This window comes from Rousettus aegyptiacus, unplaced genomic scaffold, assembly GCF_014176215.1.
Source record: "Rousettus aegyptiacus isolate mRouAeg1 unplaced genomic scaffold, mRouAeg1.p scaffold_m13_p_11, whole genome shotgun sequence".
Classification (NCBI taxonomy): Eukaryota; Metazoa; Chordata; class Mammalia; order Chiroptera; family Pteropodidae; genus Rousettus; species Rousettus aegyptiacus.
Window position 1 is genome coordinate 44,135,449 of NW_023416286.1, and position 22,794 is coordinate 44,158,242.

At 34.9% G+C, this 22,794-nt stretch overlaps 1 protein-coding gene and 1 pseudogene across 5 annotated transcripts in view; one reads left to right on the forward strand and one right to left on the reverse strand.

Moving 5' to 3' along the window:
• ZMAT4 (zinc finger matrin-type 4) overlaps positions 1 to 22,794 on the reverse strand; it is a 413,400-nt gene that overhangs the window by 241,722 nt on the left and 148,884 nt on the right. The window lies entirely within an intron of this gene.
• On the forward strand, positions 13,331 to 13,449 carry LOC118609705 (annotated as a pseudogene).

Below are 22,794 nucleotides of genomic sequence, written 5' to 3' on the forward strand. Positions count from 1 at the left end.
AAGGCAGAGCCCAAGAATATCAGGAAATGACAACCAGGAGGTATTGAAGCGTTTGGTGCCAGTAAATCAGGAGTGAATAGCTCAGGAGGGACGAAAGACCTAACTCGTACCTTGCCACTATGTGTTAGAAGATATTGGTGCTACATTAAAATAAAAAAAGGAGGGAAGATTACCAGAGAGAAAGTGGAAGCTTGAATGACCCATTTTCTACCTACTTATGATTATATATAGCAAGGTATGTAATTTTTCTTAAAATTAGGCACAAGATCATAAGCCAAAGCTTAACCCACAATCTACACATATCTACAATCTGTGCAGCCTTTCTACACTTCTAGTGAAACTGCCAGCCAAGCCTGGCCTCAGGAACCAGTCCTTCTCTCACTGAAGATCTAACATGTAGACATTTCTAAAGAAAAGCTGGAAACCCAGAAAGTGGGGATGGTATCATTAAACTAGTTTCCGGGGCACAGAATTGCCCTTAAAGTGGATAATAATCAATGGATTTGCTGCATTCATTCGTTCAACACATTTTTAAGAACCTATTTAATGTGTTAGGTAAATATGACTCTGTTCTCTGTTATCGAGGAGATTGGGGCCAGTGGAATTAGAGAAGGCGGATAAAAAATAAAAAGATAATATTATAATCAAGGAAATTGAGTCTTCTCTTGGGTTCACACCTTCCTAATTCTTAGGTCAAAAATACATTAATATAATTTAAGTCTATTTGTATGGATTTTCATCTTCAAGTCTTCCGCATGGCTGAAATGCCCTCCCTCATTACTTCTTGTCTAATCCAGTCTTTTCAGAATCTGTTTGCATGGCTCAGTTTAGTCATTATTTCTTGAGGTAGAGATACTTCTGACCCCTCTATGGGCCTGCAGAAGTAAGGACTGGCCTTAGGGTCTTCTTTCTGTCTTGCACATACTTATTTTATAATAGAATATTAATTACATTTTTTGTTTTCATATTTTTTTCCCTTGAGAGCCTACAAAATTTCTTTAAGATCATGGAAATTGTCTCACTGACATTGAAGCCCCACTACCTAGCCCAATGCTTGCCACACAGGGAACCTTTAGTTGTTTACTGAATGAATGGAGCTATAGGTTGGTTTGTGAGGTTAATAAATTTGTATGACATAAAAGTCAAAATCGGAGACAGGTAATGCAAGTAGGTCTAGTTGTCACAGAAAATCTTTAAACTGACAGGAAGATGGCCAGAAAAAGAACCAGAGGTATCAACAATTTATAAACTAACTTGAGGGTTCAAGTAGGGGAACATTTTTCCACAATTTATGTTAGTTTCATCATAGTTTATATATATATATTAATGGAATTCTGCTTTCCTGGGAAATCTCATTCACATCATCATATAGGAGAATCAAAAAAATAATAGAAAAGGAGAACCAATTGTAATGCCAGTAAATATTGTGGAATGTAGTTACCCTATAGTTGTAGACGAGGGACCAAGAGAATTTAGGTACATGACAATAGAAGGGCTATGACGCCCCAAGGCAGCCTCGAGGTCAGCAGGACACGCTTATGGGATATTTTACTAAAGGAGCCAATGTAACTTACATGGTGCAATTGTAAATAACCACCAACTCTGACTACTCTAAAGACCCTAATGCAAAAACAACTAACTACAAAAAAAAATCTTGGTATTAACCAAGTGATTTGTACTAGAATTTAATTATGTGTTCTTGGCTATGTAAATCTCAAATCGATGGCTCCTTGCAACTACAGATAATATAATCTGTATTGGAGTTTCCTACTGCACCCAGAGCACTGTTGACAGATGACCCAGGGTTGAACTCCATAGAGTTTGATGAACTGACCTCAATGAATACATTTAAAGTTTCTGGCTTAAATGATTGAGAATGACCCCCAAGCTATAAAGTAAATGAAGAAGGAAACTAAGATTGTCTGAAAATATGGATTTCAACCTGGAGGCAATAATTAAGTCAGATTTTTTCAGTGCAATGTCCACATCACTGGGAAAAAAAATATTTGTGGAGTATCCTAAGGCTGCTTAGTCAAAGCATTCTGCAAAGTTATTAAGTTTTTAAAAGAATTCAATCAGAGTGGAAAACCCTTGATAATTCTGACCATAAATCTAATCCCCGAAGGCCTTTCTTTTAAAATTTTTTACTTAATTCAGATAATTGTCTTCATTCTTTTATACTTTAAATGAGTGAAAACAAAACCTAAGAGATATTTATTCAAAAAAATATACTAAATCTCAGTAAGAACCCTTCATCTGCAACTTTCTCCCTCCTTATTAACCTCCCAATTCGCATGATGGAAGCTCCACCCTGGTTGGATGGAATCAAGAAAACAAAGCTCCCTCACATATCAGCTCCCAGTTAAGGGATATCAGGAGGGAAAGGCCACCAGAATTAATCACATTCTCTTCAATTCCAAGATGTAGAAGTTAAATTAAATAATATAGCCAAGAGATCAGGTACTCTATCTTCCACCTACCTTCATTCATAAGATAAAAGCTCTATGCCAAGAACAGCAAGTCAAAAATATTGAAACTCTGGCTGCTTTTGCCCCAGCTCATTTGTAGGACAGAGGTTGCACGCCAGGATTGACAATCTAAAAAGATCAGAGGCTACCACCTTTCCCAGCTAATAAAACAGGAATTTCACTCTGAGAAAAGCAGGCCACTATCCCTGTCCCCAACTCTGGAATAGCAACTCGGAGTTTTTTCCATGAAAATAGATGGAAAGAGGAAGTCTATAAGAATAGAAAGCTCATAAAATCTCCCCAAAGGAACTGATTCTATTTGAAAAAGTTTGTCTAAGGGTGCTCACAAAAATGATGGAGATTTTGGTGCTAACCAATTAAGACAAAGCATTAGAGCAATAGGCTAAACCACAGGCTAACTATTTTCCCAGAGAGAACCAGGGAAAGAGACAGCTAAGGAGAGCCTTTCTGTAGTCAGAACAAAGTTCATATATTTGCCTAAAAAACTAACCCTACAAAAAGGACTACATTTAATTGGATCAGACTTTGGAGAATTTATATCCTAGGGCATTGACATCATCCAGCAATTAGTAGAACCTAAATTCTAGGTATGAGTCCAGCAGCGGCAGGCAATTTAACAAGGAAGATCAGAGAAACAGACAGTCAATGAGAGTCCTAAAAATGTGACTGTCATCCCACAGTGACTATGCACACTCCTAAGGCTGCACCTTGGAGCAATAACATTGGTGCCTGCACATCATGAAGGAAATAGACATTATTAAAATAGTCTAGCCAAGACATTGGACAAATAAATGAGCAAACAATAGCAAAAACAAGCCTTGGGCGATAGAGGAATCATTATATGGCATTTTTACAATATAGTACCTAAAATATCCAATTTTCAACAACAGCGACAAACTTACAAAGTGTGAGAAAAATAAAATAAAAAGCAGGAAAGTGTAACCCATACACAGGGGAAAAAAAGAGGACCCAGATTTAAGTCTAATTGGCAAAGACTTCAAAGTAATGTCAAAGACTTCAAACAATCAAAAATGTGTTCAAAAATTAAAGGAAATCATGTTTAAAGAAGTCATAGAATGTATGATGCCACCATGTTATCAAATAGAGAGTATCGAAAAGAAAATAATTGTACCTTGATGGGAGACCACTGAGGAAGACCAGGTGCTGTGTAGGCATAAAAAATAAAAAATTTAAAAGTTTAAAAAATAAGGGATTATAAGCTGACAAGGTCATTGCAATCTCTGAGGTCAACCAAGGGTTGCCTCACCCCCAAAAAATAAATAAATAAAAATTTTAGATAAAAGAAAGGAATTGAATGGTTATTCTGGAGATAAAATGTATAATCAAAATGAAAAATTCATTAGATAGTGCTTGCAGAAAAAAGAATCAGTAACTTGAAGATAGATCAATAGAAGTTATATATTTCAAAAAAGAGAGGAAAGAATGAAAAAAAATTGAACAAAGTCTCAAAGAATTGTAGAATACTATTAATAACACCAACACATGCATAAAATGAGAGTGTCAGAAAGTGAAGAGAAAGAGAAAGGAGCAGGAAAATATTCAAAGAAATGACTGAAAACTTTCCAAATTTAAATTCATCTACACACCCAAGAATTTCAACAAAATTCAAGTAGAATAGGTGCTAAATGATTTACACTTAGCTACATCCTAGTTAAAATACTGAAAGCCAAAAACAAAGGAAAATATTTAAAATAGCAGAGAAAACCATAAGATTAACAACTGACTTCTCATTAGAAACAATGGAGGTCATAAGTCAGTGGGGTGATATATTCAAAGTGCCAAAAGAAAAAAAATCTATAAACCAAGAATTGTACTTCCAGAAAAACTGTCTTTCAAAAATGAATTGAAATAAAGACATTCAGAGATTTTTTTAAGTGAGAGAATTTGTTACCAGCAAATCACCTTATTGGAAATAGTAAGGAAGTTTTTCAACAGAAAGCAAGTGCCATCAGACGAAAATTTGAATCTCATGAAAAACAGAACAAAACAAAACAAAACAAAGAACAAAAAGCACAAGTAAAAATAATTATATAATTACCAAAAAAACCCAGAATATATGCATATGTCTTCTTTCTTCCCTTAACTAATTTGAAAAGTATATATATAAAACCACATGTATATATTTGTATTGTTGAACCAATAACATATAGAAACATATACAGAAATATAATTTATTTGACAATAATAACATAAGGGTGGTAGGTGGGAGCAAAGGTGTACTTGAGTGAAGAAATGACACTGATTCTAACTAAAATCCACAGGAAAAAATTATGATAACCATAAAGGGTAAATAAGAAGGTTACTACACTAAAATATGTACTGCTCTAATTTTCTTCTCACCTTCTTACAAGATACGAAGTTACATAAAATCATAATTACAATAATATATTGTTGGGTAACATAGAGGTCACATATGTAACAATATTAGCACAAAAGAGAGAAGAGAGAATGTATCTTTATCTGGCTAAAATTAAGTTAGTTTAAATTAAAATTAAGTTAGTTTAAATTATATTAAATTGAATAGATTATGATAAGTTGAGATGTAGATGGCAAGCTTAATAACAACCATTAAAGAAATAATTCAAAGTATTATAGTGAAAAATCACTAAAAGAATTAAAATGTCCCAGTATAAAATATTCTCTTAATGCCGAGAAAAGTAGTAAATGAGAAAAAAAGGGAAAAAGAGATATAATTTTATTTTAAAAAGTAAAAGTAAAGTGATAGATATAAATTCAACTATAGGAATAATAACCCTGAATGTGAAAATATTAAACAATCTAATCAAAATAGAGATGCTAATACTCGATTAATAAAATGACCAATCTATATGTTGTGTAGAGGAGACACGCTTTAGAGCCAGTGATACAATGGATGAAAGTAAAAGGATGAAAAGTTATATCAGGCAAACAGCATTCATAAGAAAGCTGTAGAAGCTATACTAGTATCAGAGAAAACAAAACTTTGAAACAAACATTATTGCTAGAGGTAAAAAGTGGGGCATTTTATAATGATTAAAGTGCTAAGTCCTTGGGAAGATACAACAATTATGTACATACATGCACATGAGTACAGAGTTGGAAAATATATGAAGCAAAAGCTAATGGAATTGAAGGTAGAACTAGATATTCTTTAGATATCTGTTGGATCTAGTTGTTTTGAGTCTTCTCTTTTCTTCAATATATTTATCAGTCTTCTGCCTAGTTGTTCTATCCATTATTGAAAGTGCAGTATCAAAATCTCCAAGTATTATTATTGAAAATTTCCCAAATTAAAAAATGGGCAAAGGATCTGAATAGATATTTCTGCAAAAAAGATATACAAATTGCCCATATAACATGAAAAGATGCTAGACATCACAAATCACCAGGAAAATGCAAGTCAAACAACAAGCTACCATTTCATAACCACTAGAATGGCTAGAATAAAAAATGTGGGTAATAAAAAGTATTGGCAAGAATGTGGAGAATTAGGAACCCTCATATACTGTGAGTGAGAATGTACCATGGCACAGCCAATTGGAAAACCATCTGGCAGTTCCTCAAAACTTTAAATATAGGGTTGCCATATGACCTAGGAATTCCACTTCTAGGTAGAGTCAATCTTTATTATTCACATATAGGCATTTGCAAACTTAACTACTTGCAAATATCTATTTGTAAACCCAAACAAATATCTGTAAACCCAATGCTTGTGCAATTTTTGTGGTCATTTAGTGATACATGAGAAGTGGCAAAAAAATTAGAGTCATCTGACACTTCTGTCTCAGCTGGGGTTGTTTTACCCCTCAGAATGTAAGTGTTCTTTTCATGGTCTACATAGTGTCATGTTTTTTGCATTTTTGTGCTGTGTTGGTGATTTTGCTGCTTAAATGCCCCCTAAGGGTAATGTTAAGCTGCTGTCAAGCATTCTGAAGCACAAGAAGATTGTGATGTACTTTAAGAGAAAATACATGTGTTAAATAAGCTTCATTCAGGCATGAGAAACAGTGATACTGGCTGCGAGTTCAATGTTAATCAATAGACAGTACTTTACATCCAGAATAAGGAACAGGGAATTTGCTAATATGTCTGTGAGAACACTCCAGAAAGTGCTAAAGTGACATCTACAGTGCATGACGAAACTATGGAAACGTGGCTAAATTTGTGGATTCATGAGATAATGACTGATAGAAAAAGCATAATGGACAGCATTGTTATGGAGCTAAAAGCCAATGTAATTTACCATATTACCCAGAGTCGGGAAAATGCTAAGCCCTTCTCAGCTAGAGTTTTACTATAAAGAAATACTACTTGTAATTAATTAGTTGTAAGAAATATACATTACCTAAGGCATCTTTAAACAGAAACACGTATAAAACAAGATTATATATTGATCAGATGACAAAAGTCTTATGATCATGTCTTACAGAAATTTAAGCTTGTATTTCCCCCAGGAACAATGGCTTAGTATTTGCTAATCCAGAGTTGGTGACTTTATAAAACATAGTTACCATGAAAATAACAATAAAATGTATATTTCATTCAAGAGAAATAAAAATATATGTTTGTATAAAAACTTACACATAAATATTCATAGCCATATACTTCATAATAGTCCACAAGTGAAAACAACCTATATGTCCATCATCTGAAGAATAGGTAAATAAAATATGTTTTATACATACAACGACCTATTATCAGCAATAAAAAAAAATATAGTACTGATACATGCCACGACACAGATGAATCTTGAAAATGTTGTGCTAAGTGAAAGAAGTCAATCATGAAAGATGATATATTGTACAATTTCATTTATACGAAATTTTCAGAATGGGAAAAATCTATAAAGACAGAGAGTGGATTAACGATTGTCTAGGAGTAGGGGGATGGGGTGGAAGAGGTCAGGGGAAATGGGGAGCAACTGATGATGGGTAGAGGGTTCCTTTCTGATGAAGATAATGCTCTAACATTTATGATGGTGATGGTTACACTACTCTGTAAAATAAACTAAAAACCTTTTAATTGTATATTTTAAATATGTAAATTATATGATACATAAATTATATCTCAATAAAGCTATTACAGAAAAAGCCCAAGAGATGCATTTAAATGATTTTAAAAGCCCAAAGAAATACTGAAATTCAAAGAATAGTTTTCTTTTCTGGGTATCTTCTACTTAGAACCAAACCCATTTGGAAAAGAAAAAATGTTGAGAATTATTTTGTCTATGTGGGCTCCCTTGCAGTATGCGGAATTCCTCTGAGCACTGGCTGGATGGACATCCTTAGAATTCTGATCACTGGTGTTTATTTTGGCGAAAGACATTTCATGGCTATGCTGGAACTGCAACTACAGCCACGACTAAGCTATACTTAAAGGCAAGAGCAATCTGACACCCCCTGTTAGAAGCAGAAATAACTGCATCTCTGAGAACATTCCCTGTAGTAAGTAAGATTAAATGTCTAATCAATGCAACTATTTCCAATGTTATGCATGCTGTTGCTTATAACATGATTTTAATATCAAAAAGATATAGTAAAACAGGAAAGAATTCTCTTCTCTTCCACCTCACTAGGCCCAAAAGACCTAGAACACATACTTCACAATTCGCTGCAGGGTTCTAAGCGATCTTGTCTCCCGCTGTCCTGTCTCATGCATCCTGTTCCACTCTATTTAGGTCATGTTGTTCTCTCTTCTCTCAAACTATTCAAATCACATCCAGATATCATGGTCTATTTTATCCAGAAGTCCCGTCAGAACTTGCAAACTTCATCCGCACTTTCGTGGCTGACCTCTCCCACCTTAACTTTTGTGCCATAATTCAAATTAGGTCTTGTCCTTTGTTTTATTAACATTTTTTAGGATTGTCTCTCCAGAAACATCTTCAAGAACTTTCAGAACTGTCCTCCCCATGCCTCATCATCTCTAGTGCCTGCCATAGGTATGGATACACATAAGAGACTCGATAAACATGAAATAAATAGCTGCGAATAAATGACTTAAAATGGCCATCTATTAACCAGTTCTAACTCAGTTACATAAGTCTGTTGTCCACAAAAAAATAATCTCTCTTTGTTTTCTTAACAACATTATTTCTTGGTTTCAGGGAAAGGTCAATTGGCATAAAGTTCATCCTCAATACTGAAATGAAGATAGTGTCATGTGGTGTTTGTTTGTATAAGAAGAATGTGTCCTGCTGGCTAGGAAGATGAGTGATATCCAGCAAGCTCACAGAGAAGCTACAGTGTTTACATCTGCAGAACCCACATTAAAGCTGGCATGAGTCTTGTGTTCCACTGTTAACTGGAGAAATACGTGCCCTACCACTTGGATAGAGACTAACCACTCAGATGAAAACTCTCCATTTCCCTAGTATTGGAGAAAATGGTTATTTTGACACTAAAGGAAAGAGAGAAGGAAGATCTGTATTCAGGAGGGATGTAGAATTCCATGTGTGCCTTTGGTATTTGGAAGGCATTGGTTTGTATTTCGGTCACTGAAGAAATATTTAAACAGATGGTAACAGTACTTATAAGACCCCCAAAAAGAGAAATTAGCCAGAGCTCTGAGAGAGGACAAATACATACTTTGGGTAAGCCCCACGACAACGAGAAGTAGCTAACAAAAACGTCTCCGGTAAATAGATATGCTAGAGAGAATAAAGGTAGTACAAGAGGCGAGTGGGAAGAGAAGAAGAAAAATGTCAAAAAGTTCTGACAATCTCAAACTCCACAAAATGAAAAGCTGTATTTCCTATTTGAGAGATCATTTTAAGATGGGATAGAGATGAGGGAGTTTTAAAATTGGAATGACACCTATGCCAGAGAGACTTTCCTTCAGAGCAGCACTGCTTGCTATCATCATCCGCGCCCTCAGACGCCAGTGTCAGCACAATTGCCATTTTCTGAGAGTCATATGGGCCAAACGTCGCATTAGGTGTCTTATATACTTCATCACACTTAGTTTTCATAATAACCCGAAAGTAGGCTTAGGATTTATTCCTCTTACCTTTTCCCCCATCCACTGCAATCAATCCACCAGCAAATTTTGTCTCCTTGTCCTCCAATTATATTCCCAAATCATCTACTTCTCTCTACTTCTCAATCCCTTTTACATTCTTTTCCCTGTCAGTCGTGTTCAAGCCTGAGTCCCTCTCCTTTTCATGCCACTCTTTTACATTCTTTATAGTACTTCTTTCACATTCTAAAATGTCATGGTTTTAGATATTTAAGTTTACTTACATACTATCTTTCCCCTACCACTAAATTTTTCAGTATCGTAATCCCAGTATCTAGAACAGTACTGTCCTATAGCCTATAGTAGAAGCCACAAACATGGCCACATTTAACTTTCTAATAGCCATACTTGAAAATGAAAATAACTTGTAAATTTAATTTAAAAAACATTGTATTTAGCCTAATATATCCTTTTAATATGTATTTGACCTAATTTTTTTTTTTAATTTTAGGTGTATATTCTTTTTCTCTTTATAAGACTTTGAAATCCGGTATATAATTTACACTGATAGCACATCTCGATACAGATTATCCATGTTTCAAGTGCTCAGTGGCTCCATGTGGCACGTGACCATGGGTTGCACAGTGTAGCTCTAGAACATATTGAATAATTATTAAATATTTGTTGAATTTAAAATGAAATAATGAAGGAATCGATAAACAAACAAATAAACAAATCCACATTTTTATAAATCAGGAAAATGAAGCCCAGAGTGTTTAAATAAATTTTCCAATGTGTCATGCTTGCAGAGTGTGGCAGAGCTGATTTTTGAATACTTGCCTAGCTAAATTCAAGGTGGTGCTATTTCCATTATACAGCACTGGCATCTTAGGTCAGTCCTAGCATCAAAAACTTTCAAGGGTTCTTTATCACCTAAAAATAAATTTCTTATCATGACAGTTAAAGTCTGCTAAAATCTCTCAACACGCTTTTCTAGTTTTTCCTCCAACCACTGCTTTTCATACATAGTATGCTCCAAGCAAATGGATTTTTTTCAAGGTCATTAACACCAAGGAGCCTGCCAAGAATGGCCTGAAATCCCAGCTCTAAATTTCTTTGCTCCCTGTCTCATGGCTGCTTTCCCTTGTCAGATGCTGCAGGTGAGTGATGATTCAGTCCTTAGATCTCATTTCTATATCAGGGTGGAGAGCAGTAGTATCCCCCATTAACGCAGGCTCCTTTATTATCTATCTTCCATCTGCCCTAGCACAGTGCCTAGCATGTAGTATCTGAAAAGTTTCTTGAAGAAGTATATGAAGGAAAAACTGATCCGATGAATAAATTCCCCTTATTCTCCAACTATGTTGAGTATATTCCTACCTGTCTTTGTTCATATGGCTCCTCCCAACTATAATTTCTTTAATCTCTCTACATGCAAGGGCTACTCAAATCCCATGTCTCTCATCAAGGCTTCCCTAAGAGTCCCCACCACAAAGAGATCTCATTCTTTCCTCACACCCACAAAGCTTCACTTAGGCCTCTCCCTCACACACTTAACACCCTTTAGATTAAATCTGATTATTTTTAATAAAATATTAATTCCTTGGGCTAAAAAAATATATCATGCTCAACCCCCAATATAATGTTTTATGTGATGTGGTATGAAAAAACACAGAATGTTAAATTAAAGAGAAGCAGATTTTGAATCACAAGATGCTGGCTTGAGCCCAGGCTTTAAATGTACTGGATATCACGTATCCTTATTAAGTACAAAATTCCTTCTCTGTTAGGTGAGAAATAAAATTTGCTCTGTTCATCTATTTATGAGATATAAGTCAGGATAAACAGAATGCAATATATAAACACATGCTTTGTAATCTGGAAAGTACTATGCAAGTTTAATTTATGTATATTAAAATAGATGAGTATTACCTTATTTTGTCTTCTTCATGGAGCTAACTTATACCTGGCATTTCCTCACTCATTTACCAATGTACATGTTTAATGTCTATCTTCAACAATTATAAGGTAAGCTTCTGGAAGGCAGGAACTCTGTTTTGTTCACAGCTATATTTTCAGTGTCTATAAGAGGACCTGTGATAGGTCATTTAATAAATATCTGTGCTGACTGATTTACAAAAACACAAAATGAGGATTCTGAGATGTTGGTATCAGTGATATATCTTGTCAATTTCTCTAAATATCCAAATATAAAATATAAAAAACTATATAGCCAAACAAAAAAACCCACAGACAATAATTGTAACAAAACTAGGTGATAAGGTATTTTCATAAACCTCAAAATAAAATCAAATGAAAATAAACCAATGAGAGTCCTAACACCAGTATAGTATCAGCATCTGTACAGGGAAATAGAGTGAAGCAATTAGACCTATAGCAGCAGAACCCCACAGTTGCCAGTAAGTACTTGTTAGAAAGTGTGGCAGATCTTTGTAAGAACAGCAATTGAAATTAGGATGGCTTGTCGATCCAAATATTAGATGGACACAAGAGGTCTACGTAAGGTCTGAAAGGCAAGTACGATTTATCTCCTATGAACTTTCAGTATGACTCACTAGAACTTCCATCCAAGAAAGGGCTTCATATTAAAAAGAAAATGCTGAGAGTAGAGTCAAAATTGATCAAAATAAGGATAATAGAGACAAAGAAAGGGGAAGGTTCAGACAAATATTGGGGAGTGAGAAAGAGCCAATAAATTTTAGTAAACAAACTATTATATTTTTAAAAATACACTTACATGCACACACACATTTTTTTAAAGAAGTTTTGTTAAGTTAGGAAAAAAAACCTTGAATCACACCTCCTTTTTAAAGTTCAAGAGTCAAATGCATAATAATGAGCAAGAGAAAATTATGAAAATCAAATCTTATAGAAAGTTATTAATTTTTAAAGGAACAAAAGAACATGTTTATAGACAATGAACACATATCAGAAATAAATGCTTTCAAAACAGTTCAAAGTAACCTTCTATTTCAAAGCAAACTAAGAAACTTTAAGAAAATAATACAAGACATGAAAAAACATAAAAATGAGAAAATTCAAAAATTAGAAATAATTAGAAATAAAAGAATAAATCCCTTCAAAAATGAAGATTAAAATAGATTAATAGAAGATGAGTAAACACACTAACTAAGAAATAAGAGGTAAAGGAAAACATTTAAAATTCTTTAAAAAGTAAAGAGACTTAAAGAGAATCAACAGTAAGTAATAAATGGAAGAAAGAGAAAGATGATGCAATATATGAATAATAAGAGACTTTGAAAAAGTAAGCCAAAGAGAAGAAAAAAAAGCAAATACATGGGTATTTCCTAAAATTAAAAATAAAGTATACATCGAAAGAGAATACTCTGAAAGTTGATTATGAACAACCTATACAAAAAAATATTTTAGTAAAATTACTGAACTTTAGAGTAACATTTAAAAAAATTATTCATGCCTCTAAGAAAATGACTTATTTATAAGGGAAACAAAATTAGATCATTATCAGACTTTCCAACTCCAATGTTTTATTCTAAAAACAAATGGAGTAATACATTTTACATTCTCAAGAATATAAATGTGAACCCCGTTTTTTGTATTCAACAAAAGTGACATTTAAATAGAAAGGGCTCAAAGTGATAATAGCCAAGAACTCAAATAACTTTGTTCTCATGAGCTTTGCCTGTTGTACCTATTGGAATATAAGATTCAAATAAACAGAATGACTAGAGAAACATCAATATAACAATTAGTAGTAGCATGATGTAGATAACTATTTACATAATTAAGATAAATGGAAGTTAGTAGGAGGAAAGTATAGTATGTAATGACTATATGTTCAGATAATGTGGATATAGTATAATTATTTAAAAATGGGAAGAACAGTCTATGGCCATGCTACCCTGAACAAGCCTGATCCTGTCTGATTTCGGAAGCTAAGCAGGGTCGGGCCTGGTTAGTACTTGGATGTGAGACTAACTAGGAATACCAGGTGCTGTAGGCGTGAAAAATTAAAAAATAAGGAATTATAAGCTGACAAGGTCCTTGCACTCTGTGAGGTCAACCAAGGGTTGCCTCGTCTAAAAAAATATAATTAAAAAAAGTGGGAAGAACATGTGATGCAAAAATATTTTATTTATTAGTTAAAATATTAGTGATGTACTAGTAATACTGTTATTTGCAGGATGCTATGTTTATAATATTGACTAGAGTAAATAAGTAATATGAAATATTACTTAGTTGAGAATCAAGATACTAAATGTGGATAAAGAGTAAATATAGAACGGTACGTTAAAAAAAATTTTGTAATTATAATTGAATTGGAAGAATCAGTATTTACTTGTGAGGTATTCTATAAACATAAATATTTCTTAGTTCTATCCACTAAAGAGACCTAAAATGAATTACAAAAAAAACTCAATACAACATCTCTAGCACTCAGAAATCATAACAATCTTGAAATACCATTCCCACTAAAAGTAACTCAGTCTTTTCGGAGAAAACTCTGATGCCACAAAGTACACAAGATGCGTCTAAAATATCTTGCCACACTGGATAATAAGAAATATTAAAGACTATTATAGTCATGACACAAGGACTCACAGGCAAACTTGAAGGTTTCCACTAACAAAGACGAGATAATCTGAACTTTAAGATGGATAGTAACTGCAATTATCAAAACATATTAAATTCATTAATTCACAATAGTATTTCTTAAAAGCCTATTTGGTTACCTTTGCAGAGTGATAGTGAATCAATTCCTTAATTGAAAAATTGATAAAAAGGAGAGAATGAAGCAATTTCTCTACCTTTTCTAAAAGAACTACAGCACAAAGAACCAAATAGTAAAAGAGGAACAATGTTTGTTCAAAATTATTCCTATTAATCAATGAAACAGAAATGAAATCAATCTTTTTTTTTAATTTCCAATAAATTGCTGGATCTAGGCATTGAGCATCGATGGCTACTAATATCACAAAAAGAGAGACACTCGGATATCATGTGCCTTTGGATAAAGAACTCAACACTATTTACAGTCTGGCCAAATGTATCAACCCACATCATATCAAGTCTCTGGAGATTCATCTGCCAATTTGCAGGAAACAGAAAGGACATAGGAAAGTATTCAATGAAACCAGATACAGACAACCAACCAAACCTATACTTTAGAAAACTCTATAGGTTAAATGGCCCCAAGTTCCTATACAAGTAAATTATATGGAAAAGAAAAAAATGGAAAAGGACTCTGAAGACTCAAATAGATGAAAAAAAGTAAGTTGAGCTTTTTAAACTTGGGCAAGACTAAACTATGATAATTAGGAAGGCACACGTTGTCATAAAACTATACAAAACCCCAAGAAAATGGTTCTGGAAAATCAAAGATAGCAGTTACTTTTGGTGAACAAAGAGAGTCAAGATAAAGATGAAGAAAATGGAAGAGCTCCTGAGCTGACTGACAAAGATATATCTCTTGCCTGGATAGTGGTTACAAGGGTTTTTGCCCTAGAATTAATCAACTGACATGTCTATTTTTCTTTTAGAATTTTGTATCTGTGTTTTATTTTCTAATAAGAGGTTTAAGAAAGGTGAATTCCTGTTTAAAATGCACCTGGCTAGCACCCCTAAGTGTCTTCCTAAGTATAACTCTAACATGTCAACGTAGACCAAAATGGATGAAAAGCACACTAAAAATTAATTTGATAGACCACCTGATATCAGAATTTAAAGTGAATTTCTACCTGCTATAGGTGTAAGTTCAATTGAAATGATCTGTAAAATTAGAATGATAATAAAATTTCTCTCATAGGGTAGTAGTGAGGATTAAATAAATTTATATGTGGAAAGTACTTAGAATGATACTTGACCTAGAGTAAGCCATTGTTTTTATCATAAACCTATCCAGAGCTGCATCTTATAAAAGAGATACCTTTGAAACAAAAAATAAAGATACTGTCTACTTCTACCATCCTTCCCCCAGACAAGATTTGTATATTAAAACAAACAAATAAACAAAAAAAACCAGCTATCCTTTATCATATGAGTCTCGAACTAATAAAATACTGATTACTTATCATCTTTCTGCATCCATTCTAACTATCATTGATAGTTATCAGCTAGGTAGGGGAATGTAACTGCTAAATTATACACTGGCAGATGTAGCTTCCCATCTCACCAGCAAAAAAAAGATGGGCAACAGGGGCAGAGACAAGGAACGCTACAATGGCTCAGCATCCTTTATAGTTTAATGTGAGACATTGACTCTTAACATTGCAAAACCAGGTGGCAAGCATTGGAAAAGATGCAACACAGAAAAACAGAGCTTTGCTCAAAAGTTAAAGAACGTGCAGAAACTGAGGACTGGCCAGGAGTTGTGCAGTTCGAGCCACATTTAATAATGGCTCTAAAAAAGAGATCAGACACCAAAAGGTGTCATTTCTTCTCAAATTTATTTACAGAATTGATGCAAGTGTAACCTCTGGAAATTGGGTGAAAATATTCTGAATTTCTTCTACAAAAAAAAAAAAAGATGGATAGAAAATAATTTTGAAAATTAAAAATGAGAAGTGATTTAGCCTGATATGAAAAATATATTCTAAAACTCAAATAATTTTAAGTGGGTTTCTGTTATAGAAAGCTGCAAGTTAATAAAACAAAATAAAAGCAGATAAAGCCAAATAATACATTCAAATTAGTATGTAATAAAGGGAAATTTCAAATCAGCAAGGGAAATGACATCACTCAATAAATAGAACTGGAAGGTCAAATAATAATTTGAGGGACATAATAAAGCCATAAAATAACAAGAATATGTAGATATATTCTTGAATTTAAAGAAATTGTTCAAAATAGAAAACATATGCATATCTAATTCCATAAACATTAACATGTTCAATATATCAAGAAATACTACAAAGACATTTAAAATCAAATGGCAAAAAATACTAACCATATGTATTTTTGAAATGCTTACCTATAGAGAGTGCCCTTAGAAAATACTAAAAGAAAGCTTATCACTCCAAAAACTATGAAAAGAATATAAACTACAAATGTATAAAAGATATATACATGTCTAATAAAAATATGAAAAAATGCTAATCTTAACAGTAATCTAAGAAACAAAAATTTTTAATGAGTTACTACTTTTTACTCAGGAAATTCAGAACTTTTTAAAAGCATTTTATCTTATTTTATTATTAGTTTCAAGTATATAGTACATTGGTTAGACATTTATATAGTTTATGAAATGATGGAAAAAATTGGGAACTTTTAAAAATTCTAGTATCATCAAAGATGAAAAGAAATGAGCATTCTAAATCACTGCTGTGAAAAAGATACAGCCTTTCTGGAGAGTGATTTGAGAACGTGTATTAAAAACTTTAAATACATTTATCCTGAGTAGCTAGAGCAGAGCAAAAGGGGAGGTAAGGAGGTTAGGGGTATGATAGGAGGCATGGTGCAAATCATGCAGGACCTGGTAGTTCATAGTAAAGATGTTAGCTTTTATACTGGACAAGGTGCAAAGCCATCTACAGGTAACAACCAACATGATCCACATAAAAACATATATATTCACATACATATGCATGGATTTTATTCATCTGTATAAAGGAGGAAAGGAAAGAGAAGAATGAAAACAAAAACTAGAAAGATATACCTCTAAATATTAAAAAGATTATATATGTATTACACAAAATTAACTTTTCTTGTCCTTTATAAATTGTCTAAATATTCCATGTTGACTATGTGTTCTTTTTTGTTTTAAAAAAGAAACTGAAATTTGAGGAATATATTAAAATATTCTTAAGAGTAGGCAAATCTCAATTCCCACCATCTTGGAGGTTGACAGTTAAAAGCGGAGACATTATACATTTTTAGAAGAGATTCCATTTCGGCTCTTTGGGAAGAAACCCAGCAAAAGATGGGGCAGATCTACAGAGATGTGTCTTATAAGCAGAGCCACCAGAGTGACTCACCTTAATGACCTGTCTTTCGTCCAGCAGGTTCCTGTGTAGGTCAATCTCCATAGTTATGCAAACTCTCAAACAAGCTACAAGTCGAGCAACACTCAGACATGACAAGTCATGAAGAGAAATTACCAAGGCAGCAAGATGTGAGATGCTTTATGCCTGAATCTACAGACACCTGTGGTTTTATGTCTTTACCACCCCAAATGCCACTTCCGATCCTCAATTGTCTATAGAGAAAATAATCAGAAACACACACTTTTTACTCCAATTTCCACTCCTGTTTTTATCACTGCAGGAAAAGAAATAAAAGATCACAACTAAATAAAGGATTAAAAAAATAATAGAAGATCTTAAAGGGAAAAAATAAATCTCAAACTGGGTTCTCCATGAATAGTAAGAAAAGAAAGTGCAGATTTTCAAAATGTGGTACCTAGATCTGCAGGATCAGCATCACTCGAGGCAAGAACTCGCTGCAAATTCCCAAGGTGCCACCCAAGACCTGCTGCATCAGAAATCCTTCCTTTAAAACAAAGAACTCCAGGTGATTCTGCTCTACCTAAAGAATTTCCTAAATCTACTGCAGAGGTAGGATGCAGTTGTTTCTTCAGGCTCTTCTTCTATTTACTTAAGAGAAAGTCAGTTTGATTGGGGTCAAAATGTCCAGCCTTCTATCAGGAGATCTTCATAACTGCTTTGTGCTCTATCAAGGTTTCTAAAAGCAGGGTCCCCTCAAGACACCAACACCCACCGAAGCTCATTTACTTTGCCAGAGGGTTAGAATAAATAGGCTGGAGTTGGGACACATACAATTTCTCTAGGGCAGCATCAGGAGACCGCATACAGATCTTTTCCCTCATATTCCCTCAGCTAATAGCATACCTGTCATTGTGAAATTGTTTTGCTGGTAAGTTGATTTCTCCAGATATAAAACACTGTCCTATGTCAAGTTCTGAGCACTTTCTTTTAATGTGGAGACCAGTTGAAACATTCTGTATCTCTTTTATAATCCTATAGTTTTATCTTTGATTCCTCAGTAATACCATCTTTTCCCAGTAGGGTGGAATCATCTTGCAATTAAACCTTACACATACTGACGCCCCTTAAGTCCCAATTTAAAGAGGCCAAATGGAGATATTCTGAGATTCTCATTTACCATTTAATATGCACTTGTTCTTCAATGTAGTCTACATAAAAAAGTCAGAACGAATCACCTATTCAACACCCTTTCTTTGTCAGTTCAACTAAGCAAGCCACACAAAAGAAATACCTTCTAATAGGAAATATGCAAAATAAAACATTTAGTTAAAATGTGTATTCCTTTTTTAAAAAAACCCACATAGGAAGGGAAAAAATGGCGTAGATGATAGAGGCTCTGTTCATCCCTTTGGCGACCAAATTAAAGTTGTGATGAAAACAAAGAGCAAGCATCGAGGAAAAATCACCTGAGATCTAGATGAATAAGCCATACAAATAGGGAGAAATACAAAAAAATCACTCTGCAATGGCAGAAGGTAGGATGGGGCGAGGTCATGGGGCTTCCTGGTCTTGAGGGGCTGAGCAAGATGAAGGCTGCAGCAGTGGCAGCGGCAAATGCCTTTCAAAGGGGCCGTATTTACGAGGGGATTTTCGCACCACTTTGGCTATGCACAGGGGGCACCAGGGACTTACAGGGAGACATCGTGGGAGTGAGGGCCGAGGGGAGACTCATTCTGTACAGAAATGCCAGTGGTACCCATTGTTCCCTGTTGAGCCCTCCCCGCTCCCAGTGTGCAGACACAGGGTCGCCACAGCCAAGATGTCATCAAACTGGATAACAGAGGTCACTCCACCCACAGGATTCCCTGAAACCTCATCTACCCCAACTCAAGCCCCACTCAAGCCACATCCAGGAATATCCTCAGCAAGTCAGGTGCTCCTGGCTGAGCAGTGCCTAGACTTACACTGGAGGCAGCTGGCCTCAGTTTCTGGCATGGCCTCTTGAGGCAACTATAAGCACAGCATCTGGGGGTTGCTTGCTGAATCTTAACAAGTGGTCCCAAAGGGGCACAGGCTGGGGCTAAACTTGGCCTGCAGCCGAACCCCTCGCAGGACTGTGCCACTGGACACCTACCACACACAAAGCTGTGCTAATAAGACCAGGAGACTTAGGAGCTTTGCTTAGTACATAGAAACAGATATAGAAAGGAGGCCAAAATGGGAAGACAAAGAAGCGGAAACCATATAGGAGAACAGAACAGAGCTCCAGATATAATGGAGTCAAGTAATCTAATAGATGCAGAGTTCAAAACAGTGGTCATAAAGATGCTCAATGAACTTTTGGAAAGTGTAGATAAATTCAGTGAGAACTTCAACAAAGAGATAAAAAACATAAAAATGGAAATGGACATTATAAAAGGGAACTAGTCTGAAACGAAGAACACATTATCTGAGATGAGAACTATATTAAATGGAATAAACAAAGTGAATAAAGAAAAGGATTAAACTATCTATCTAGAGGACAGGAAAGCCATAGATACTCAATCAGAATGGCAAAAAAAAAAAAAAAAAAGATGTTAAGACTATAAAAATAATTTAAGAAGCATATGGGACATAAGGATAAAAATATCCTGATCAGTGTACCTGAAGGAAAACAAGATGTCAAGCAGCTGTTTGAAGAAATAATGATGGAAAACTTCCCTAACCTGGTGAAGGAAATGGACATAAAACCCCAGGAAGCTCAGAGAATCCCAAAAACCAGGTATGCAAAAAGGCCCACACCAAGACACATCATAATTAAAATGCCAAAGGTTAAATACAAAGAAAGAATATTAAAAGCAGCAAGAGAAAAGCTGATAGTTACCTACAAGGGAACACCCATAGACTGGCAGCTGATTAAGAAACTATGCAGCATGGAAGGATTTGGCACAAAATATTCAATGTTATAAAGACCCAGGATCTACAACCAAAAATACTTTATCCAGCAAAACTATCATTTAGAGTTGAAGGACAAATAAAGAGCTTCCCAGACAAAAATAAGCTACAGGAATTTAGCACCAACAAGATAGTATTACAGGAAATGTTGGAGGGACTTCTTTAAGAAGAAAAGAACATATATCAAAAACAGGAATAAAGAATGGTAAGGACTACATTCCTATCAATAAGTACCTCAAATAGAAAAGAATTAAGTGCCTCAACTAAAAAGATAAAGTGGATGAATGGATAAGAAAACAAGACCTCTACATGTTGCCTACAAGAGACTCACATCAGATTAAAAAACACACACAGACTAAAAAGAAAGGAATGGAAAAATATATTCCTTTGATGGACCTTGAAGGTATTTAAGTCAGACAGAGAAAGATAAACACTATATGATTTCACTTATATGAGAAATCTAAGGAATAAAAAGAACAAACTAATCAAAAACAGACTTACAAATATAGTGGACAATTTGGCAATGGGCGTGGGGGTGCTGGGAGAATGGGGCGAAGGGCTAAAGAAGTACAAATTAGTAGCTGATGGATGGTCATGGGGATGGGGAATATGGCATGGGGAATGCAGTTAGCATTGATGTGAGGGCTGGGTGGACGGTCAAGAGAGGGAGGAAGCAATTGGGAGGATTGTTTTATGAACTATATAGATGTCTAACCAATGTACTGTATACTTGAACCTAATTAAAATAAATGAATTAAAAATAAAAAGACTCCACATAATTATAACTTAAGAGAATCAACATCAAACAGGGACTGAGTTTAGCAAAGTAAAGTTACTGTTAGCACAGATATGTTCCTTTCTAGTTTATTTTTAAATAAACTTTTTTATTTTGGAATATTTTTAAATATACAGAAAAGTTGTGAAGATAGGACAGAGAGTCCCCATATATCCCTCATTCAGCTTCCCCTAATGTTACCATCTTATATAACCACGATCCATTCTTCAAAACAAGATTTTAACATTGGTACATTACTATTACCTAAACTCCAGACTTTATTCAGATTTTACCAGTTTTCCACTGATATTCTTTCTCTGTTCCAGGATCCAATCCAGGATACCACGTTGCATTTAGCATTTTGTTTCAGTTCTCTCTATTCCTTCCTGCCAGTTTCTGGATTAGAATTTTGTATAGAATAGCCACTTATAAATAGCTGTTAATTAACTAACACAGCATTCTGTTTCATAACTGGTAGCAATTCTGCTCTAAACATAAAGAAATCCATTGTGCAGTGTCACCAGGCTGCGTCGGAGGTTAGGCTGGCCTCGATGTTGGTACCCTCTTAGGCAGGCCTGGGGTTGGAGAAAGAAATCAATTTGGGGCCCAAATAAACCAGACCACCTAAACAAGCCTTACTGATTCCTTTTCCTGAAGGTAAAGTAAGCCAGTTTGTTGTAGGTCAATTTTTTGTAACAATACTCTCCAGATGGCTAGAATAACAAATAGTTTAGGAAAATACAGTTGTTTTTTTTTTTTTTTTAATTACCAGTTTATTCAAAGGCTACAGTATGAAGAAGCTCTGGCAAAGGTGAGAAAAACAAAAATCATCCACAACTTCTTGGATAAGGATCCTCTTGACCACAGTTACTTGTAATTACCTGCTCACCAGCTTCCCACACCCTTCACTTGGTTCCCCTCCACAATAGTGAGTGAAATAGAGACTCATACAGAGAAAAACAAACAAAAACCTTCAGCCAAAAGTGAAGTTTGCAAACAGCCTGTCTATACCATAGTTCTCAAGCCTGCTCTATAGATAAGGTTTTCTTGGGGTACAAGAAAATGGCTTCCTGAGTGGAAGCAATTGTTTCTGACATTCCCCTGAATTCAGGTTCCGATTTCCAATGATATTCTCTATCTAAATCTCTGACACACATACACTTCCTAAGGTTCAACTGTGGCATTGATCTGGAATCCTGGGGACCTTTAAAAATGGAAGAAACAAATACTCAAGTCTGATTCTTAGAGGCACTTCAAAATATTGACCACCTACGTTAGAAATGGGTCAAGCCCAGGAAAAAACCTGGGGTGGAGGATTCTCCTTAAACACATTATACCAAAGTGATTTTTTTTTAACTTAATAAGTTGGCATGACAGTTGTTAGGACTTTAATAAAAATACATTAGAGAAAGTAGTGAAAAATATGCAGCTGACCAGGCAGCAAGTTGCATGGAGCAGGTACAAAAGACTGTATGTGCAAAGGGCACAACCACACCCACCCTGCCCCCCAACACACATTTTTCAGCAGCCCCTGCCCTTCCACAGGCTAGTTCTGGCCTGGCACTAAGACCTGGAGACAGCTCTGGTGTGTCCTCCACAATAGCACCAAGCAATCATCTACGTAATCCTGTCTCCTGATCGTAGGTCAACAATGGACTCCCTTTCCATAATCCCAAAGTAATAATGAATGTCTGTA